We start from the raw sequence: 24,550 nt of genomic DNA, 5'->3' as shown, positions 1-24,550 counted from the left end.
GACATTATCTCCCTATAATATACCTCCCTACAATATCTAACCTGACAATATCTCCCCTATAATATCCCTCCCTACAATATCTAACCTGACATTATCTCCCTATAATATCCCTCCTGACAATATCTAACCTGACAATATTTCACTATAATATCTCTCCCTACAATATCTAACCTGACAATATCTCCCTATAATATCCCTCCCTACAATATCAAACCTGACAATGTTTCACTATAATATCCCTCCCTACAATATCTAACCTGACAATATCTCCTTATACTATCCCCCCTACAATATCTAACCTGACAATATCCCCCTTATAATATCCCTCCCTACAATATCTAACCTGACAATATCTCCTTATAATATCCCCCCTACAATATCTACCATGACAATATCTCCCTATAATATCCCTCCCGACAATATCTAATCTAACAATATCTCCCTATAATATCCCTCCCTACAATATCTAACCTGACAATATCTCCCGAAAATATCCCACCCTACAATATCTAACCTGACAATATCTCCCTCTAATATCCCTCCCTACAATATCTAACCTGACAATATCTCCCTATAAAATCCCTCCCTACAATATCTACCCTGACAATATTTCACTATAATATCCCTCCTTACAATATCTAACCTGACAATATCTCCCTATAATATCCCTCCCTACAATATCTAACCTGACAATATCTCCCTATAATATCGCTCCCTACAATATCTAACCTGACAATATCTCCCTATAATATCCCTCCCTACAATATCTAACCTGACGATATTTCACGATAATATTCCTCCCCACAATATCTAACCTGACAATATCTCCCTATAATATCCCACACTACAATATCTAACCTGACAATATCTCCCTATAATATCCCCCCTACAATATCAAACCTGACAATATCTCCCTATAATATCCCTCCCAACAATATCTAACCTGACAATATCTCCCTATAATATCCCTCCCTACAATATCTAACCTGACAATATCTCCCTATAATATCCCTCCCTACAATATCTAACCTGACATTATCTCCCTATAATATCCCTCCTGACAATATCTAACCTGATAATATCTCCCTAAAATATCCCTCCCTACAATATCTAACCTGAAAATATTTCACTATAATATCCCTCCCTACAATATCTAACCTGACAATATCTCCTTATAATATCCCTCCCTAGAATATCAAACCTGATAATATCTCCCTAAAATATCCCTCCCTACAATATCTAACCTGGAAATATTTCACTATAATATCCCTCCCTACAATATCTAACCTGACAATATCTCCTTATAATATCCCTCCCTAGAATATCTAACTTGACAATATTTCCCTATAATATCCCTCCCTACAATATCTAACCTGAGAATATCTCCCTATAATATCCCACCCTACAATATCTAACCTGACAATATCTCCCTATAATATCCCCCCTACAATATCAAAACTGACAATATCTCCCTATAATATCCCTCCTGACAATATCTAACCTGACAATATCTCCCTATAATATCCCTCCCTACAATATCTAACCTGACAATATTTCACTATAATATCCCTCCCTACATTATCTAACCTGACAATATCTCCCTATAATATCCCTCCCTACAATATCAAACCTGACAATATTTCACTATAATATCCCTCCCTACAATTGCTAACCTGCCAATATCTCCTTATAATATCCCCCCTACAATATCTAACATGACAATATCTCCCTATAATATCCCTCCCTACAATATCTAATCTAACAATATCTCCCTATAATATCCCTCCCTACAATATCTAACCTGACAATATCTCCCGAAAATATCCCACCCTACAATATCTAACCTGAAAATATCTCCCTCTGATATCCCTCCCTACAATATCTAATGTGATAATATCTCCCTATAATATCCCACCCTACAATATCTAACCTGACAATATCTCCCTCTAATGTCCCTCCCTACAATATCTAACGTGATAATATCTCCGTATAATATCCCTCCCTACAATATCTAACCTGATAATATCTCCCTCTAAAAATCCCCCCCTACAATATCTAACATGACAATATTTCATTATAATATCCCTCCCTACAATATCTAACCTGACAATATCTACATATAATATCCCTCCCTACAATATCTAACCTGACAATATCTCCCTATAATATCCCTCCCTACAATATCTAATCTGACAAGATCTCCCTATAATATCCCCCCTCCAATACCTAACCTGACAATATCTCCCTATAATATCCCTCCCTACAATATCTAACCTGACAATATCTCCTTATAATATCCCTCCCTACAATATCTAACCTGACAATATCTCCGTATAATATCCCTCCTTACAATATCAAACCTGACAATATTTCACTATAATATCCCTCCCTACAATATCTAACCTGACAATATCTCCCTATAATATCCCCCCTAGAATATCTAACCTGACAATATCTCCTTATAATATCCCCCCTACAAGATCTAAACTGACAATATCTCCCTATAATATCCCCCCTACAATATCTAACCTGACAATATCTCCCTATAATATCCCTCCCTACAATATCTAACCTGACAATATTTCACTATAATATCCCTCCCTACATTATCTAACCTGACAATATCTCCCTATAATATCCCTCCCTACAATATCAAACCTGACAATATTTCACTATAATATCCCTCCCTACAATGGCTAACCTGACAATATCTCCTTATAATATCCCCCCTACAATATCTAACATGACAATATCTCCCTATAATATCCCTCCCTACAATATCTAATCTAACAATATCTCCCTATAATATCCCTCCCTACAATATCTAACCTGACAATATCTCCCGAAAATATCCCACCCTACAATATCTAACCTGACAATATCTCCCTCTGATATCCCTCCCTACAATATCTAATGTGATAATATCTCCCTATAATATCCCACCCTACAATATCTAACCTGACAATATCTCCCTCTAATATCCCTCCCTACAATATCTAACGTGATAATATCTCCGTATAATATCCCTCCCTACAATATCTAACCTGGTAATATCTCCCTCTAATATCCCAACCGACAATATCTAACATGACAATATTTCATTATAATATCCCTCCCTACAATATCTAACCTGACAATATCTACATATAATATCCCTCCCTACAATATCTAACCTGACAATATCTCCCTATAATATCCCTCCCTACAATATCTAACCTGACAAGATCACACTATAATATCCCCCCTCCAATACCTAACCTGACAATATCTCCCGATAATATCCCTCCCTACAATATCTAACCTGACAATATCTCCTTATAATATCCCTCCCTACAATATCTAACCTGACAATATCTCCGTATAATATCCCTCCTTACAATATCAAACCTGACAATATTTCACTATAATATCCCTCCCTACAATATCTAACCTGACAATATCTCCCTATAATATCCCCCCTAGAATATGTAACCTGACAACATCTCCTTATAATAACCCTCCCTACAATATCTAACCTGACAATATCCCCCTATAATATCCCTCCCTACAATATCTAACCTGACAATATCTCCCTACAATATCCCACCCTACAATATCTAACCTGACAATATCTCCTTATAATAACCCTCCCTACAATATCTAACCTGACACTATCTCAGTATAATATCCCTCCCTACAATATCTAACCTGACATTATCTCCCTATAATATCCCTCCCTACAATATCTAACCTGACAATATCTCCCTATAATATCCCACCCTACAATATCTAACCTGACAATATCTCCCTATGATATCCCTCCCTACAATATCTAACCTTACAATATCCCCCTATAATATCCCTCCCTACAATATCTAACCTGACATTATCACCCTATAATATCCCTCCCTACAATATCTAACCTGACAATATCTCCACCTAGAATATCCCTCCCTACTATATCTAACCTGACAGTATCCCCCTTATAATATCCCACCCTACAATATATAACTTGACAATATCTCCCTCTATTATATCCGTCCCTGTAATATCTAACCTGAGAATATCTTGCCTTATATTATCCCCCACAACAACATCTAACCTGACAATATCCCCCTATAATATCCCTCCCTACAATATCTAATCTGACAATATCTCCCTATAATATCCCTCCCTACAATATCTAACCTGACAATATCTCCCTATAATATCCATCCCTACAATATCAAACCTGACAATATTTCACTATAATATCCCTCCCTACAATATCTAACCTGACAATATCTCCTTATAATATCCCCCCTACAATATCTACCATGACAATATCTCCCTATAATATCCCTCCCTACAATATCTAATCTAACAATATCTCCCTATAATATCCCTCCCTACAATATCTAACCTGACAATATCTCCCGAAAATATCCCACCCTACAATATCTAACCTGACAATATCTCCCTCTAATATCCCTCCCTACAATATCTAACCTGACAATACCTCCCTATAATATCCCACCCTACAATATCTACCCTGACAATATTTCACTATAATATCCCTCCCTACAATATCTAACCTGACAATATCTCCCTATAATATACCTCCCTACAATATCTAACCTGACAATATCTCCCTATAATATCCCTCCCTACAATATCTAACCTGACAATATCTCCCTATAATATCCCTCCCTACAATATCTAACCTGACAATATTTCACTATAATATTCCTCTCCACAATATCTAACCTGACAATATCTCCCTATAATATCCGACCCTACAATATCTAACCTGACAGTATCTCCCTATAATATCCCCCCTACAATATCAAACCTGACAATATCTCCCTATAATAGCCCTCCCTACAATATCTAACCTGACAATATCTCCCTATAATATCCCACCCTACAATATCTGACCTGACATTATATCCCTATAATATACCTCCCTACAATATCTAACCTGACAATATCTCCCTATAATATCCCACCCTGCAATATCTGACCTGACATTATATCCCTATAATATACCTCCCTACAATATCTAACCTGACAATATCTCCCTATAATATCCCTCCTGACAATATCTAACCTGACAATATTTCACTATAATATTCCTCTCCACAATATCTAACCTGACAATATCTCCCTATAATATCCGACCCTACAATATCTAACCTGACAATATCTCCTTATAATATCCCCCCTACAATATCTACCATGACAATATCTCCCTATAATATCCCTCCCTACAATATCTAATCTAACAATATCTCCCTCTAATATCCCTCCCTACAATATCAAACCTGACAATATCTCCCTCTAATATCCCACCCTACAATATCTACCCTGACAATATTTCACTATAATATCCCTCCTTACAATATCTAACCTGACAATATCTCCCTATAATATCCCTCCCTACAATATCTAACCTGACAATATCTCCCTATAATATCCCTCCCTACAATATCTAACCTGACAATATCTCCCTATAATATCCCTCCCTACAATATCTAACCTGACAATATTTCACAATAATATTCCTCCCCACAATATCTAACCTGACAATATCTCCCTATAATATCCCCCCTACAATATCAAACCTGACAATATCTCCCGATAATATCCCTCCCTACAATATCTAACCTGACAATATCTCCCTCTAATATCCCTCCCTACAATATCTAACCTGACAATATCTCCCTATAATATCCCTCCCTACAATATCTAACCTGACATTATCTCCCTATAATATCCCTCCTGACAATATCTAACCTGATAATATCTCCCTAAAATATCCCTCCCTACAATATCTAACCTGAAAATATTTCACTATAATATCCCTCCCTACAATATCTAACCTGACAATATCTCCTTATAATATCCCTCCCTAGAATAACAAACCTGACTATATTTCACTATAATATCCCTCCCTACAATATCTAACCTGACAATATCTCCTTATAATATCCCCCTACAATATCTAACCTGACAATATCTCCCTATAATATCCCTCCCTACAATATCTAATGTAACAATATCTCCCTATAATATCCCTCCCTACAATATCTAACCTGACAATATCTCCCTATAATATCCCACCCTACAATATCTAACCTGACAATATCTCCCTCGAATGTCCCTCCCTACAATATCTAATCTGATAATATCTCCCTATAATATCCCACCCTACAATATCTAACCTGACAATATCTCCCTCTAATATCCCTCCCTACAATATCTAACCTGACAATATATCCCGAGAATATCACTCCCTACAATATCTAACCTGATAATATCTCCCTATAATATCCCTCCCTACAATATCTAACCTGACAATATCTCCCTACAATAGCCCACCCTACAATATCTAACCTGACAATATCTCTCCCTATAATATCCCTCCCTACAATATCTAACCTGACATTATCTCCCTATAATATCCCACCCTACAATATCTAACCTGACAATATCTCCCTATAATATCACACCCTACAATATATAACCTGACAGTATCTCCCTATAATATCCCTCCCTACAATATCTAACCTGTCAATATCTCCCTATAATATCCCACCCTACGATATCTAACCTGACAATATGTCCCTATAATATCCCTCCCTACAATATCTAACCTGAGAATATCTCCCAATAATATCCCACCCTACAATATCTAACCTGACACTATCTCCCTATAATATCCCTCCCTACAATATCTAACCTGACATTATCTCCCTATAATATCCCTAACTACAATATCTAAGCTGACACTATCTCCCTATAACATCCCTCCCTACAATATCTAACCTGACAATATCTCCCTATAATATCCCTCCCTACAATATCTAACCTGACATTATCTCCCTATAATATCCCTCCTGACAATATCTAACCTGACAATATTTCACTATAATATCTCTCCCTACAATATCTAACCTGACAATATCTCCCTATAATATCCCTCCATACAATATCAAACCTGACAATGTTTCACAATAATATCCCTCCCTACAATATCTAACCTGATAATATCTCCTTATAATATCCCACCCTACAATATATAACTTGACAATATCTCCCTCTATTATATCCGTCCCTGTAATATCTAACCTGAGAATATCTTGCCTTATAATATCCCCCACAACAATATCTAACCTGACAATATCCCCCTATGATATCCCTCCCTACAATATCTAATCTGACAATATCTCCATATAATATCCCTCCCTACAATATCTAACTTGACAATATCTCCCTATAATAACCCTCCCTACAATATCTAATCTGACAATTTCTCCCTATAATATCCCACCCTACAATATCTAACCTGACAATATCTCCCTCTAATATCCCACCCTACAATATCTAACCTGACAATATTTCCTTATAATAACCCTCCCTACAATATCTAACCTGACAAATCTCCCTATAATATCCCGCCCTACAATATCTAACCTGACATTATCTCCCTAGAATATCCCTCCCTACAATACCTGACCTGACATTATCTCCCTATAATATACCTCGCTACAATATCTAACCTGACAATATCTCCCCTATAATATCCCTCCCTACAATATCTAACCTGACATTATCTCCCTATAATATCCCTCCTGACAATATCTAACCTGACAATATTTCACTATAATATCTCTCCCTACAATATCTAACCTGACAATATCTCCCTATAATATCCCTCCCTACAATATCAAACCTGACAATGTTTCACTATACTATCCCTCCCTACAATATCTAACCTGACAATATCCCCCTTATAATATCCCTCCCTACAATATCTAACCTGACAATATCTTCTTATAATATCCCCCCTACAATATCTACCATGACAATATCTCCCTATAATATCCCTCCCGACAATATCTAATCTAACAATATCTCCCTATAATATCCCTCCCTACAATATCTAACCTGACAATATCTCCCGAAAATATCCCACCCTACAATATCTAACCTGACAATATCTCCCTCTAATATCCCTCCCTACAATATCAAACCTGACAATATCTCCCTATAATAACCCTCCCTACAATATCTACCCTGACAATATTTCACTATAATATCCCTCCTTACAATATCTAACCTGACAATATCTCCCTATAATATCCCTCCCGACAATATCTAACCTGACAATATCTCCCTATAATATCCCTCCCTACAATATCTAACCTGACGATATTTCACTATAATATTCCTCCCCACAATATCTAACCTGACAATATCTCCCTATGATATCCCACCCTACAATATCTAACCTGACAATATCTCCCTATAATATCCCCCCTACAATATCAAACCTGACAATATCTCCCTATAATATCCCTCCCTACAATATCTAACCTGACAATATCTCCCTATAATATCCCTCCCTACAATATCTAACCTGACAATATCTCCCTATAATATCCCTCCCTACAATATCTAACCTGACATTATCTCCCTATAATATCCCTCCTGACAATATCTAACCTGATAATATCTCCCTAAAATATCCCTCCCTACAATATCTAACCTGAAAATATTTCACTATAATATCCCTCCCTACAATATCTAACCTGACAATATCTCCTTATAATATCCCTCCCTAGAATATCAAACCTGACAATATTTCACTATAATATCCCTCCCTACAATATCTAACTGGCAATATCTCCCTATAATATCCCTCCCTACAATATCTAATGTAACAATATCTCCCTATAATATCCCTCCCTACAATATCTAACCTGACAATATCTCCCTATAATATCCCACCCTACAATATCTAACCTGACAATATCTCCCTCTAACGTCCCACCCTACAATATCTAATCTGATAATATCTCCCTATAATATCCCACCCTACAATATCTAACCTGACAATATCTCCCTCTAATATCCCTCCCTACAATATCTAACCTGATAATATCTCCCTATAGTATCCCTCCCTACAATATCTAACCTGATAATATCTCCCTCAAATATCCCCCCCTACAATATCTAACCTGACAATATTTCATTATATTATCCCTCCCTACAATATCTAACCTGACAATATCTCGATATAATATCCCTCCCTACAATATCTAACCTGACAATATCTCCCTATAATATCCGTCCCTACAATATCTAACCTGACAATATCTCCCTATAATATCCCCCCTACAATATCAAACCTGACAATATCTCCCTATAATATCCCTCCCTACAATATCTAACCAGACAATATCTCCCTATAATATCCCTCCCTACAATATCTAACCTGACAATATCTCCCTATAATATCCCTCCCTACAATATCTAACCTGACAATATCTCCCTATAATATCCCTCCCTACAATATCTAACCTGATAATATCTCCCTATAATATCCCTCCCTACAATATCTAACCTGACAATATCTCCCTATAATATCCCTCCCTACAATATCTAACCTGACAATATCTCCCTATAATATCCCTCCCTACAATATCTAACCTGACGATATTTCACTATAATATTCCTCCCCACAATATCTAACCTGACAATATCTCCCTATGATATCCCACCCTACAATATCTAACCTGACAATATCTCCCTATAATATCCCCCCTACAATATCAAACCTGACAATATCTCCCTATAATATCCCTCCCTACAATATCTAACCTGACAATATCTCCCTATAATATCCCTCCCTACAATATCTAACCTGACATTATCTCCCTATAATATCCCTCCTGACAATATCTAACCTGATAATATCTCCCTAAAATATCCCCCCAACAATATCAAACCTGACAATATCTCCCTATAATATCCCTCCCTACAATATCTAACCTGACGATATTTCACTATAATATTCCTCCCCACAATATCTAACCTGACAATATCTCCCTATGATATCCCACCCTACAATATCTAACCTGACAATATCTCCCTATAATATCCCCCCTACAATATCAAACCTGACAATATCTCCCTATAATATCCCTCCCTACAATATCTAACCTGACAATATCTCCCTATAATATCCCTCCCTACAATATCTAACCTGACATTATCTCCCTATAATATCCCTCCTGACAATATCTAACCTGATAATATCTCCCTAAAATATCCCTCCCTACAATATCTAACCTGAAAATATTTCACTATAATATCCCTCCCTACAATATCTAACCTGACAATATCTCCTTATAATATCCCTCCCTAGAATATCAAACCTGACAATATTTCACTATAATATCCCTCCCTACAATATCTAACTGGCAATATCTCCCTATAATATCCCTCCCTACAATATCTAACCTGACAATATCTCCCTATAATATCCCTCCCTACAATATCTAACCTGACAATATCTCCCTATAATATCCCTCCCTACAATATCTAACCTGACGATATTTCACTATAATATTCCTCCCCACAATATCTAACCTGACAATATCTCCCTATGATATCCCACCCTACAATATCTAACCTGACAATATCTCCCTATAATATCCCCCCTACAATATCAAACCTGACAATATCTCCCTATAATATCCCTCCCTACAATATCTAACCTGACAATATCTCCCTATAATATCCCTCCCTACAATATCTAACCTGACATTATCTCCCTATAATATCCCTCCTGACAATATCTAACCTGATAATATCTCCCTAAAATATCCCCCCTACAATATCTAACCTGACAATATCTCCCTATAATATCCCTCCCTACAATATCTAACCTGACGATATTTCACTATAATATTCCTCCCCACAATATCTAACCTGACAATATCTCCCTATGATATCCCACCCTACAATATCTAACCTGACAATATCTCCCTATAATATCCCTCCCTACAATATCTAACCTGACAATATCTCCCTATAATATCCCTCCCTACAATATCTAACCTGACGATATTTCACTATAATATTCCTCCCCACAATATCTAACCTGACAATATCTCCCTATGATATCCCACCCTACAATATCTAACCTGACAATATCTCCCTATAATATCCCCCCTACAATATCAAACCTGACAATATCTCCCTATAATATCCCTCCCTACAATATCTAACCTGACAATATCTCCCTATAATATCCCTCCCTACAATATCTAACCTGACAATATCTCCCTATAATATCCCTCCCTACAATATCTAACCTGACATTATCTCCCTATAATATCCCTCCTGACAATATCTAACCTGATAATATCTCCCTTAAATATCCCTCCCTACAATATCTAACCTGAAAATATTTCACTATAATATCCCTCCCTACAATATCTAACCTGACAATATCTCCTTATAATATCCCTCCCTAGAATATCAAACCTGACAATATTTCACTATAATATCCCTCCCTACAATATCTAACTGGCAATATCTCCCTATAATATCCCTCCCTACAATATCTAATGTAACAATATCTCCCTATAATATCCCTCCCTACAATATCTAACCTGACAATATCTCCCTATAATATCCCACCCTACAATATCTAACCTGACAATATCTCCCTCTAACGTCCCTCCCTACAATATCTAATCTGATAATATCTCCCTATAATATCCCACCCTACAATATCTAACCTGACAATATCTCCCTCTAATATCCCTCCCTACAATATCTAACCTGATAATATCTCCCTATAGTATCCCTCCCTACAATATCTAACCTGATAATATCTCCCTCAAATATCCCCCCCTACAATATCTAACCTGACAATATTTCATTATATTATCCCTCCCTACAATATCTAACCTGACAATATCTCGATATAATATCCCTCCCTACAATATCTAACCTGACAATATCTCCCTATAATATCCGTCCCTACAATATCTAACCTGATAATATCTCCCTATAATATCCCACCTACAATACCTAACCTGACAATATCTCCATATAATATCCCTCCCTACAATATCTAACCTGACAATATCTCCTTATAATATCCCTCCCTACAATATCTAACCTGACAATATCTCCCTATAATATCCCTCCTTACAATATCAACATGACAATATTTCACTCTAATATCCCTCCCTACAATATCTAACCTGACGATATCTCCCTATAATATCCCCCCTAGAATATCTAACCTGACAATAACTCCTTATAATAACCCTCCCTACAATATCTAACCTGACATTATCTCGCCTATAATATCCCTCCCTACATTATCTAACCTGACAATATCTCCCTACAATAGCCCACCCTACAATATCTAACCTGACAATATCTCCCTATAATATCCCTCCCGACAGTATCTAACCTGACATTATCTCCCTATAATATCCCACCCTACAATATCTAACCTGACAATATCTCCCTATAATATCACACCCTACAATATATAACCTGACAGTATCTCCCCATAATATCCCTCCCTACAATATCTAACCTGACAATATCTCCCGATAATATCCCTCCCTACAATATCTAACCTGACAATATTTCCCTATAATATCCCTCCATACAATATCTAACCTGAGAATATCTCTCTATAATATCCCACCCTACAATATCTAACCTGACAATATCTCCCTATAATATCCCCCCTACAATATCAAAACTGACAATATCTCCCTATAATATCCCTCCCTACAATATCTAACCTGACAATATCTCCCTATAATATCCCTCCCTACAATATCTAACCTGACAATATCTCCCTATAATATCCCTCCCTACAATATCTAAGCTGACACTATCTCCCTATAATATCCCTCCCTACAATATCTAACCTGACAATATCTCCCTATAATATCCCTCCCTACAATATCTAACCTGACATTATCTCCCTATAATATCCCTACTGACAATATCTAACCTGACAATATCTCCCTATAATATCCCTCCCTACAATATCTAACCTGACAATATTTCACTATAATATCCCTCCCTACATTATCTAACCTGACAATATCTCCCTATAATATCCCTCCCTACAATATCAAACCTGACAATATTTCAGTATAATATCCCTCCCTACAATTGCTAACCTGCCAATATCTCCTTATAATATCCCCCCTACAATATCTAACATGACAATATCTCCCTATAATATCCCTCCCTACAATATCTAATCTAACAATATCTCCCTATAATATCCCTCCCTACAATATCTAACCTGACAATATCTCCCGAAAATATCCCACCCTACAATATCTAACCTGACAATATCTCCCTCTGATATCCCTCCCTACAATATCTAATGTGATAATATCTCCCTATAATATCCCACCCTACAATATCTAACCTGACAATATCTCCCTCTAATATCCCTCCCTACAATATCTAACGTGATAATATCTCCGTATAATATCCCTCCCTACAATATCTAACCTGATAATATCTCCCTCTAAAAATCCCGCCCTACAATATCTAACATGACAATATTTCATTATAATATCCCTCCCTACAATATCTAACCTGACAATATCTACATATAATATCCCTCCCTACAATATCTAACCTGACAATATCTCCCTATAATATCCCTCCCTACAATATCTAATCTGACAAGATCTCGCTATAATATCCACCCTCCAATACCTAACCTGACAATGTCTCCCTATAATATCCCTCCCTACAATATCTAACCTGACAATATCTCCTTATAATATCCCTCCCTACAATATCTAACCTGACAATATCTCCCTATAATATCCCTCCTTACAATATCAAACCTGACAATATTTCACTATAATATCCCTCCCTACAATATCTAACCTGACAATATCTCCCTATAATATCCCCCCTAGAATATCTAACCTGACAATATCTCCTTATAATATCCCCCCTACAATATCTAACCTGACAATATCTCCCTATAATATCCCCCCTACAATATCTAACCTGACAATATCTCCCTATAATATCCCTCCCTACAATATCTAACCCGACAATATCCCCCTATAATATCCCTCCCTATAATATCTAACCTGACAATATCTCCCTACAATATCCCACCCTACAATATCTAACCTGACAATATCTCCCTATAATATCCCTCCCTACAATATCTAACCTGACATTATCTCCCTATAATATCCCACCCTACAATATCTAACCTGACAATATCCCCCTTATAATATCCCTCCCTACAATATCTAACCTGACACTATCTCCCTATAATATCCCACCCTACAATATCTAACCTGACAATATCTCCCTATAATATCCCCCCTAGAATATCTAACCTGACAATATCTCCTTATAATAACCCTCCCTACAATATCTAACCTGACACTATCTCAGTATAATATCCCTCCCTACAATATCTAACCTGACATTATCTCCCTATAATATCCCTCCCTACAATATCTAACCGGACAATATCTCCCTATAATATCCCACCCTACAATATCTAACCTGACAATATCTCCCTATGATATCCCTCCCTACAATATCTAACCTTACAATATCCCCCTATAATATCCCTCCCTACAATATCTAACCTGACATTATCACCCTATAATATCCCTCCCTACAATATCTAACCTGACAATATCTCCACCTAGAATATCCCTCCCTACTATATCTAACCTGACAGTATCCCCCTTATAATATCCCACCCTACAATATATAACTTGACAATATCTCCCTCTATTATATCCGTCCCTGTTATATCTAACCTGAGAATATCTTGCCTTATAATATCGCCCACAACAATATCTAACCTGACAATATCCCCCTATAATATCCCTCCCTACAATATCTAATCTGACAATATCTCCCTATAATATCCCTCCCTACAATATCTAACCTGACAATATCTCCCTATAATATCCCTCCCTGCAATATCAAACCTGACAATATTTCGCTATAATATTCCTCCCTACAATATCTAACCTGACAATATCTCCTTATAATATCCCCCCTACAATATCTACCATGACAATATCTCCCTATAATATCCCTACCTACAATATCTAATCTAACAATATCTCCCTATAATATCCCTCCCTACAATATCTAACCTGACAATATCTCCCGAAAATATCCCACCCTACAATATCTAACCTGACAATATCTCCCTCTAATATCCCTCCCTACAATATCTAACCTGACAATACCTCCCTATAATATCCCACCCTACAATATCTACCCTGACAATATTTCACTATAATATCCCTCCTTACAATATCTAACCTGACAATATCTCCCTCTAATATCCCTCCCTACAATATCTAACCTGACAATACCTCCCTTTCATATCCCACCCTACAATATCTACCCTGACAATATTTCACTATAATATCCCTCCCTACAATATCTAACCTGACAATATCTCCCTATAATATCCCTCCCTACAATATCTAACCTGACAATATCTCCCTATAATATCCCTCCCTACAATATCTAACCTGACAATATCTCCCTATAATATCCCTCCCTACAATATCTAACCTGACAATATTTCACTATAATATTCCTCCCCACAATATCTAACCTGACAATATCTCCCTATAATATCCGACCCTACAATATCTAACCTGATAATATCTCCCTAAAATATCCCTCCCTACAATATCTAACCTGAAAATATTTCACTATAATATCCCTCCCTACAATACCTAACCTGACAATATCTCCACTTAGAATATCCATCTCTACTATATCTAACCTGACAGTATCCCCCTTATAATATCCAACCCTACAATATATAACTTGACAATATCTCCCTCTATTATATCCGTCCCTGCAATATCTAACCTGAGAATATCTTGCCTTATAATATCCCTCACGACAATATCTAACCTGACAATATCCCACTATAATATCCCACCCTACAATATCTAACCTGACAATATCTCCCTATTATATCCCTCCCTACAATATCTAACCTGACAATATCTCCCTATAATATCTCACCCTACAATATCTAACCTGACAATATTTCCCTACAATATCTAACCTGACAATATCTCCATATAATATCCCACCCTACAATATCAAACCTGACAATATCTCCCAATAATATCCCTCCCTACAATATCTAACCTGACAATATCTCCCTATATCCCTCCCTACAATATCTAACCTGACATTATCTCCCTAGAATATCCCTCCCTACAATATCTGACCTGACATTATCTCCCTATAATATCCCTCCCTACAATATCTAACCTGACAATATCTCCCAATAATATCCCTCCCTACAATATCTAAGCTGACACTATCTCCCTATAATATCCCTCCCTACAATATCGAACCTGACAATATCTACCTATAATATCCCTCCCTACAATATCTAACCTGACAATATCTCCCTATAATATCCCTCCCTACAATATCTAACCTGACAATATTTCACTATAATATTCCTCCCCACAATACCTAACCTGACAATATCTCCCTATAATATCCCCCCCTACAATATCTAACCTGACAATATCTCCCTATAATATCCCCCCTACAATATCAAACCAGACAATATCTCCCTATAATATCCCTCCCTACAATATCTAACCTGACAATATCTCCCTATAATATCCCTCCCTACAATATCTAACCTGACAATATCTCCCTATAATATCCCTCCCTACAATATCTAAGCTGACACTATCTCCCTATAATATCCCTCCCTACAATATCTAACCTGACAATATCTCCCTATAATATCCCTCCCTACAATATCTAACCTGACATTATCTCCCTATAATATCCCTCCTGACAATATCTAACCTGACAATATCTCCCTATAATATCCCTCCCTACAATATCTAACCTGACAATATCCCCCTTATAATATCCCTCCCTACAATATCTAACCTGACACTATCTCCCTATAATATCCCTCCCGACAATATCTAACCTGACATTATCTCCCTATAATATCCCTCCCTACAATATCTAACCTGACAATAACCCCCTTATAATATCCCTCCCTACAATATCTTACCTGACACTATCTCCCTATAATATCCCTCCCTACAATATCTAACCTGACATTATCTCCCTATAATATCCCTCCCTACAATATCTAACCTGACAATATCTCCCTATAATATCCCACCCTACAATATCTAACCTGACAATATCTCCCTATAATATCCCTCCCTACAATATCTAACCTGACATTATCTCCCTATAATATCCCACCCTACAATATCTAACCTGACAATATCTCCCTATTATATCCTTCCCTTCAATATCTAACCTGACAATATCTCCCTATAATATCCCACCCTACAATATCTAACCTGACAATATCTCCCTATAATATCCCTCCCTTCAATATCTAATCTGACAATATCTCCCTATAGTATCCCACCCTACAATATCTAACCTGACAATATCTCTCCCCATAATATCCCTCCCTACAATATCTAACCTGACAATATCTCCCTATAATATCCCTCCCTACAATATCTAACCTGACAATATCTCCCTATAATATCCCACCCTACAATATCTAACATTACAATATCCCCCTATAATATCCCTCCCTACAATATCTAACCTGCTATTATCTCCCTATAATATCCCTCCCTACAATACCTAACCTGACAATATCTCCACTTAGAATATCCCTCCCTACTATACCTAACCTGACAGTATCCCCCTTATAATATCCCACCCTACAATACATAACTTGACAATATCTCCCTCTATTATATCCGTCCCTGCAATATCTAACCTGAGAATATCTTGCCTTATAATATCCCTCACGACAATATCTAACCTGACAATATCCCACTATAATATCCCACCCTACAATATCTAACCTGACAATATCTCCCTATTATATCCCTCCCTACAATATCTAACCTGACAATATCTCCCTATAATATCTCACCCTACAATATCTAACCTGACAATATTTCCCTATAATATCCCTCCCTACAATATCTAACCTGACAATATCTCCATATAATATCCCACCCTACAATATCAAACCTGACAATATCTCCCTATAATATCCCTCCCTACAATAATAACCTGACAATATCTCCCTATAATATCCCTCCCTACAATATCTAACCTGACATTATCTCCCTAGAATATCCCTCCCTACAATATCTGACCTGACATTATCTCCCTATAATATACCTCCCTACAATATCTAACCTGACAATATCCCCCTTATAATTTCCTCCCTACAATATCTAACCTGACAATGTCCCCCTTATAATATCCCTCCCTACAATATCTAACCTGACAATATCTCCCTATAATATCCCACCCTACAATATCTAACCTGACAATATCCCCCAATAATATCCCTCCCTACAATATCTAACCTCATAATATCTCCCTATAATATCCCTCCCTCCAATATCTAACCTGACAATATCTCCCAATAATATCCCTCCCTACAATATCTAACCTGATAATATCTCCCTATAATATCCCTCCTGACAATATCTAACCTGACAATATCTCCCAATAATATCCCTCCCTACAATATCTAACCTCATAAAATCTCCCTATAATATCCCTCCCTACAATATCTAACCTGACAATATCTCCCAATAATATCCCTCCCTACAATATCTAACCTGACAATATCTCCCTATAATATCCCTCCTGACAATATCTAACCTGACAATATCTCCATAAGACCATAAGACATAAGACATAGGAGTGGAAGTAAGGCCATTCGGCCCATCGAGTCCACTCCGCCATTCAATCATGGCTGATGCGCATTTCAGCTCCACTTGCCAGCGTTCTCCCCGTAGCCCTTAATTCCTCTAGACAACAAGAACCTATCAATCTCGGCCTTGAAGACATTTAGCGTCCCGGCTTCCACTGCACTCCGTGGCAATGAATTCCACAGGCCCACCACACTCTGGCTGAAGAAATGTCTCCGCATTTCCGTTCTGAAATGACCCCCTCTAATTCTAAGGCTGTGTCCACGGGTCCTAGTCTCCTCGCCTAACAGAAACAATTTTCTAGCATCCACCTTTTCAAAGCCATGTATTATTTTGTACGTCTCTATTAGATCTCCCCTTAATCTTCTAAACTCCAACGAATACAATCCCAGTATCCTCAGCCGTTCCTCATATGCTAGACCTGTCATTCCAGGGATCATCCGTGTGAATCTCCGCTGGACACGTTCCAGTGCCAGTATGTCCTTCCTGAGGTGTGGGGACCAAAACTGGACACAGTACTCCAAATGGGGCCTAACCAGAGCTTTATAAAGTCTTAGTAGTACATCTCTGCTTTTATATTCCAACCCTCTTGAGATAAGAGACAACATTGCATTCGCTTTCTTAATCACGGACTCAACCTGCATGTTTACCTTTAGAGAATCCTCGACTAGCACTCCCAGATCCCTTTGTGCTTTGGCTTTATTAATTTTCTAACCATTTAGAAAGTAGTCCATTCCTATATTCTTTTTGCCAAAGTGCAAGACCTCGCACTTGCTCACGTTAAATTCCATCAGCCATTTCCTGGACCACTCTCCCAACCTGTCTAGATCCTTCTGTAGCCTCCCCACTTCCTCAGTACTACCTGCCTGTCCACCTAACTTCGTATCATCGGCAAACTTCGCTAGAATGCCCCCGGTTCCCTCATCCAAATCATTAATATATAATGCGAACAGCTGTGTCTCTCCCTATAATATCCCTCCTGACAATATCTAACCTGACAATATCTCCCGATAATATCCCCCCTACAATATCTAATCTAACAATATCTCCCTATAATATCCCTCCCTACAATATCTAAACTGACAATATCTCCCTATAATATCCCTCCCTACAATATCTAACCTGACAATATCTCCCTCTAATATCCCTCCCTACAATATCTAACCTGATAATATCTCCCTATAATATCCCACCCTACAATATCTAACCTGACAATATTTCACTATAATATCCCTCCCTACAATATCTAACCTGACAATATCTCCCTATAATATCCCTCCCTACAATATCGAACCTGACAATATCTCCCTATAATATCCCTCCGTACAATATCTAACCTGACAATATCTCCCTATAATATCCCTCCCTACAATATCTAACCTGACAATATTTCACCATAATATTCCTCCCCACAATACCTAACCTGACAATATCGCCCTATAATATCCCCCCCTACAATATCTAACCTGACAATATCTCCCTATAATATCCCCCCTACAATAACAAACCAGACAATATCTCCCTATAATATCCCTCCCTACAATATCTAACCTGACAATATCTCCCTATAATATCCCTCCCTACAATATCTAACCTGACAATATCTCCCTATAATATCCCACCCTACAATATCTAACCTGACAATATCTCCCTATTATATCCTTCCCTCCAATATCTAACCTGACAATATCTCCCTATAATATCCGACCCTACAATATCTAACCTGACAATATCTCCCTATAATATCCCTCCCTTCAATATCTAACCTGACAATATCTCCCTATAATATCCCACCCTACATTATCTAACCTGACAATATCTCTCCCCATAATATCCCTCCCTACAATATCTAACCTGACAATATCTCCCTATAATATCCCTCCCTACAATATCTAACCTGACAATATCTCCCTATAATATCCCACCCTACAATATCTAACATTACAATATCCCCCTATGATATCCCTCCCTACAATATCTAACCTGACATTATCTCCCTATAATATCCCTCCCTACAATACATAACCTGACAATATCTCCACTTAGAATATCCCTCCCTACTATACCTAACCTGACAGTATCCCCCTTATAATATCCCACCCTACAATATATAACTTGACAATATCTCCCTCTATTATATCCGTCCCTGCAATATCTAACCTGAGAATATCTTGCCTTATAATATCCCTCACGACAATATCTAACCTGACAATATCCCACTATAATATCCCACCCTACAATATCTAACCTGACAATATCTCCCTATGAGATCCCTCCCTACAATATCTAACCTGACAATATCTCCCTATAATATCTCACCCTACATTATCTAACCTGACAATATTTCCCTATAGTATCCCTCCCTACAATATCTAACCTGACAATATCTCCATATAATATCCCACCCTACAATATCAAACCTGACAATATCTCTCTATAATATCCCTCCCTACAATATCTAACCTGACAATATCTCCCTATAATATCCCTCCCTACAATATCTAACCTGACATTATCTCCCTAGAATATCCCTCCCTACAATATCTGACCTGACACTATCTCCCTATAATATCCCTTCTTACAATATCTAACCTGACATTATCTCCCTATAATATCCCTCCCTACAATATCTAACCTGACAATATCACCCTTATAATATCCCTCCATACAATATCTAACCTGATAATATCTCCCTATAATATCCCACCAAACAATATCTAACCTGACAATATCTCCCTATAATATCACTCCCTACAATATCTAACCTGACAATATCTCCATATAATATCCCTCCCTACAATATCTAACCTGACAATATCCCCCTATAATATCCCTCCCTACAATATCTAACCTGACAATATCTTCCTATAATATCCCTCCCTACAATATCTAATCTGACAATATCTCCCTATAATATCCCACCCTACAATATCTAACCTGACAATATCTCCCTATAATATCCCACCCTACAAAATCTAACCTGACAAAATTTCCCTTTAATATCCCTCACTACAATATCTAACCTGACAAATCTCCCTGTAATATCGCACCCTACAATATCTAACCTGACAATATCTCCCTATAATATCCCACCCTACAATATCTAACCTGACAATATCTCCCTATAATATCCCTCCCTACAATATCTAACCTGACAATATCTCCCTATAATATCCCTCCCTACAATATCTAACCTGACAATATCTCCCTATAATATCCCTCCCTACAATATCTAACCTGACATTATCTCCCTAGAATATCCCTCCCTACAATATCTGACCTGACACTATCTCCCTATAATATCCCTCCCTACAATATCTAACCTGACATTATCTCCCTATAATATCCCTCCCTACAATATCTAACCTGACAATATCCCCCTTATAATATCCCTCCCTACAATATCTAACCTGACAATATCTCCCTATAATATCCCTCCCTACAATATCTAACCTGACATTATCTCCCTATAATATCCCTCCCTACAAAATCTAACCTGACAAATTTCCCTATAATATCCCACCCTACAATATCTAACCAGACAATATCTCCCTATAATATCCCACCCTACAATATCTAACCTGACAATATCCCCCTATAATATCCCACCCTACAATATCTAACCTGACAATATCTCCCTATAATATCCCACCCTACAATACCTAACCTGACAATATCTCCCTATTATATCCCTCTCTACAATATCCAACCTGACAATATCTCCCTATAATATCCCTCCCTACAATATCTAACCTGACATTATCTCCCTAGAATATCCCTCCCTACAATATCTGACCTGACACTATCTCCCTATAATATCCCTCCCTACAATATCTAACCTGACATTATCTCCCTATAATATCCCTCCCTACAATATCTAACCTGACAATATCCCCCTTATAATATCCCTCCCTACAATATCTTACCTGACAATATCTCCCTATAATATCCCTCCCTACAAAATCTAACCTGTCAAATTTCCCTATAATATCCTACCCTACAATATCTAACCAGACAATATCTCCCTATAATATCCCACCCTACAATATCTAACCTGAAAATATCTCCCAATAATATCCCACCCTACAATATCTAACCTGACAATATCTCCCTATAATATCCCACCCTACGAGACCTAACCTGACAATATCTCCCTATTATATCCCTCTCTACAATATCCAACCTGACAATATCTCCCTATAATATCCCTTCCTACAATATCTAACCTGACAATATCTCCCTCTAATATCCCTCCCTACGATATCTGACCTGACACTATCTCCCTATAATATCCCTCCCTACAATATCTAACCTGACAATATCTCCCTATAATAACCCACCCTACAATATCTAACCTGACAATATCTCCCTATAATAACCCACCCTACAATATCTAACCTGACACTATCTCCCTATAATATCCCTCCCTACAATATCTAACCTGACAATATCTCCCTATAATAACCCACCCTCCAATATCTAACCTGACAATATCTCCCTATAATAACCCACCCTACAATATCTAACCTGACAATATCTCCCTATAATAACCCACCCTACAATATCTAACCTGACACTATCTCCCTATAATATCCCTCCCTACAATATCTAACCTGACAATATCTCCCTATAATAACCCACCCTACAATATCTAACCTGACAATATCTCCCTCTAATATCCCACCCTACAAAATCTAACCTGACAAAATTTCCCTTGAATATCCCTCGCTACAATATCTAACCTCACAATATCTCCCTATAATATCCCTCCCGACAATATCTAACCTGACAATATCTCCCTCTAATATCCCACCCTACAAAATCTAACCTGACAAAATTTCCCTTGAATATCCCTCGCTACAATATCTAACCTGACAAATCTCCCTATACTATCCCACCCTACAATATCTAACCTGACAATATCTCCCTATAATATCCCACCCTACAATATCTAACCTGACAATATCTCCCTATAATATCCCACCCTACAATATCTAACCTGACACTATCTCTCGATAATATCCCTCCCTACAATATCTAACCTGACAATATCTCCCTATAATATCCCTCCCTACAATATCTAACCTGACATTATCTCCCTAGAATATCCCTCCCTACAATATCTGACCTGACACTATCTACCTATAATATCCCTTCTTACAATATCTAACCTGACATTATCTCCCTATAATATCCCTCCCTACAATATCTAACCTGACAATATCCCCCTTATAATATCCCTCCATACAATATCTAACCTGATAATATCTCCCTATAATAACCCACCCAACAATATCTAACCTGACAATATCTCCCTATAATATCCCTCCCTACAATATCTAACCTGACAATATCTCCATATAATATCCCTCCCTACAATATCTAACCTGACAATATCCCCCTATAATATCCCTCCCTACAATATCTAACCTGACAATATCTCCCTATAATATCCCTCCCTACAATATCTAATCTGACAATATCTCCCTATAATATCCCAACCTACAATATCTAACCTGACAATATCTCCCTATAATATCCCACCGTACAAAATCTCACCTGACAAAATTTCCCTTTAATATCCCTCACTACAATATCTAACCTGACAAATCTCCCTATAATATCCCACCCTACAATATCTAACCTGACAATATCTCCCTATAATATCCCACCCTACAATATCTAACCTGACAATATCTCCCTATAATATCCCACCCTACAATATCTAACCTGACAATATCTCCCTATAATATCCCTCCCTACAATATCTAACCTGACAATATCTCCCTATAATATCCCTCCCTACAATATCTAACGTGACAATATCTCCCTATAATATCCCTCCCTACAATATCTAACCTGACATTATCTCCCTAGAATATCCCTCCCTACAATACCTGACCTGACACTATCTCCCTATAATATCCCTCCCTATAATATCTAACCTGACATTATCTCCCTATAATATCCCTCCCTACAATATC

This window comes from Chiloscyllium punctatum, chromosome 47 (assembly GCF_047496795.1).
Source record: "Chiloscyllium punctatum isolate Juve2018m chromosome 47, sChiPun1.3, whole genome shotgun sequence".
In the NCBI taxonomy this organism is placed as follows: Eukaryota; Metazoa; Chordata; class Chondrichthyes; order Orectolobiformes; family Hemiscylliidae; genus Chiloscyllium; species Chiloscyllium punctatum.
Note: the sequence above shows the minus strand (reverse complement) of the source record.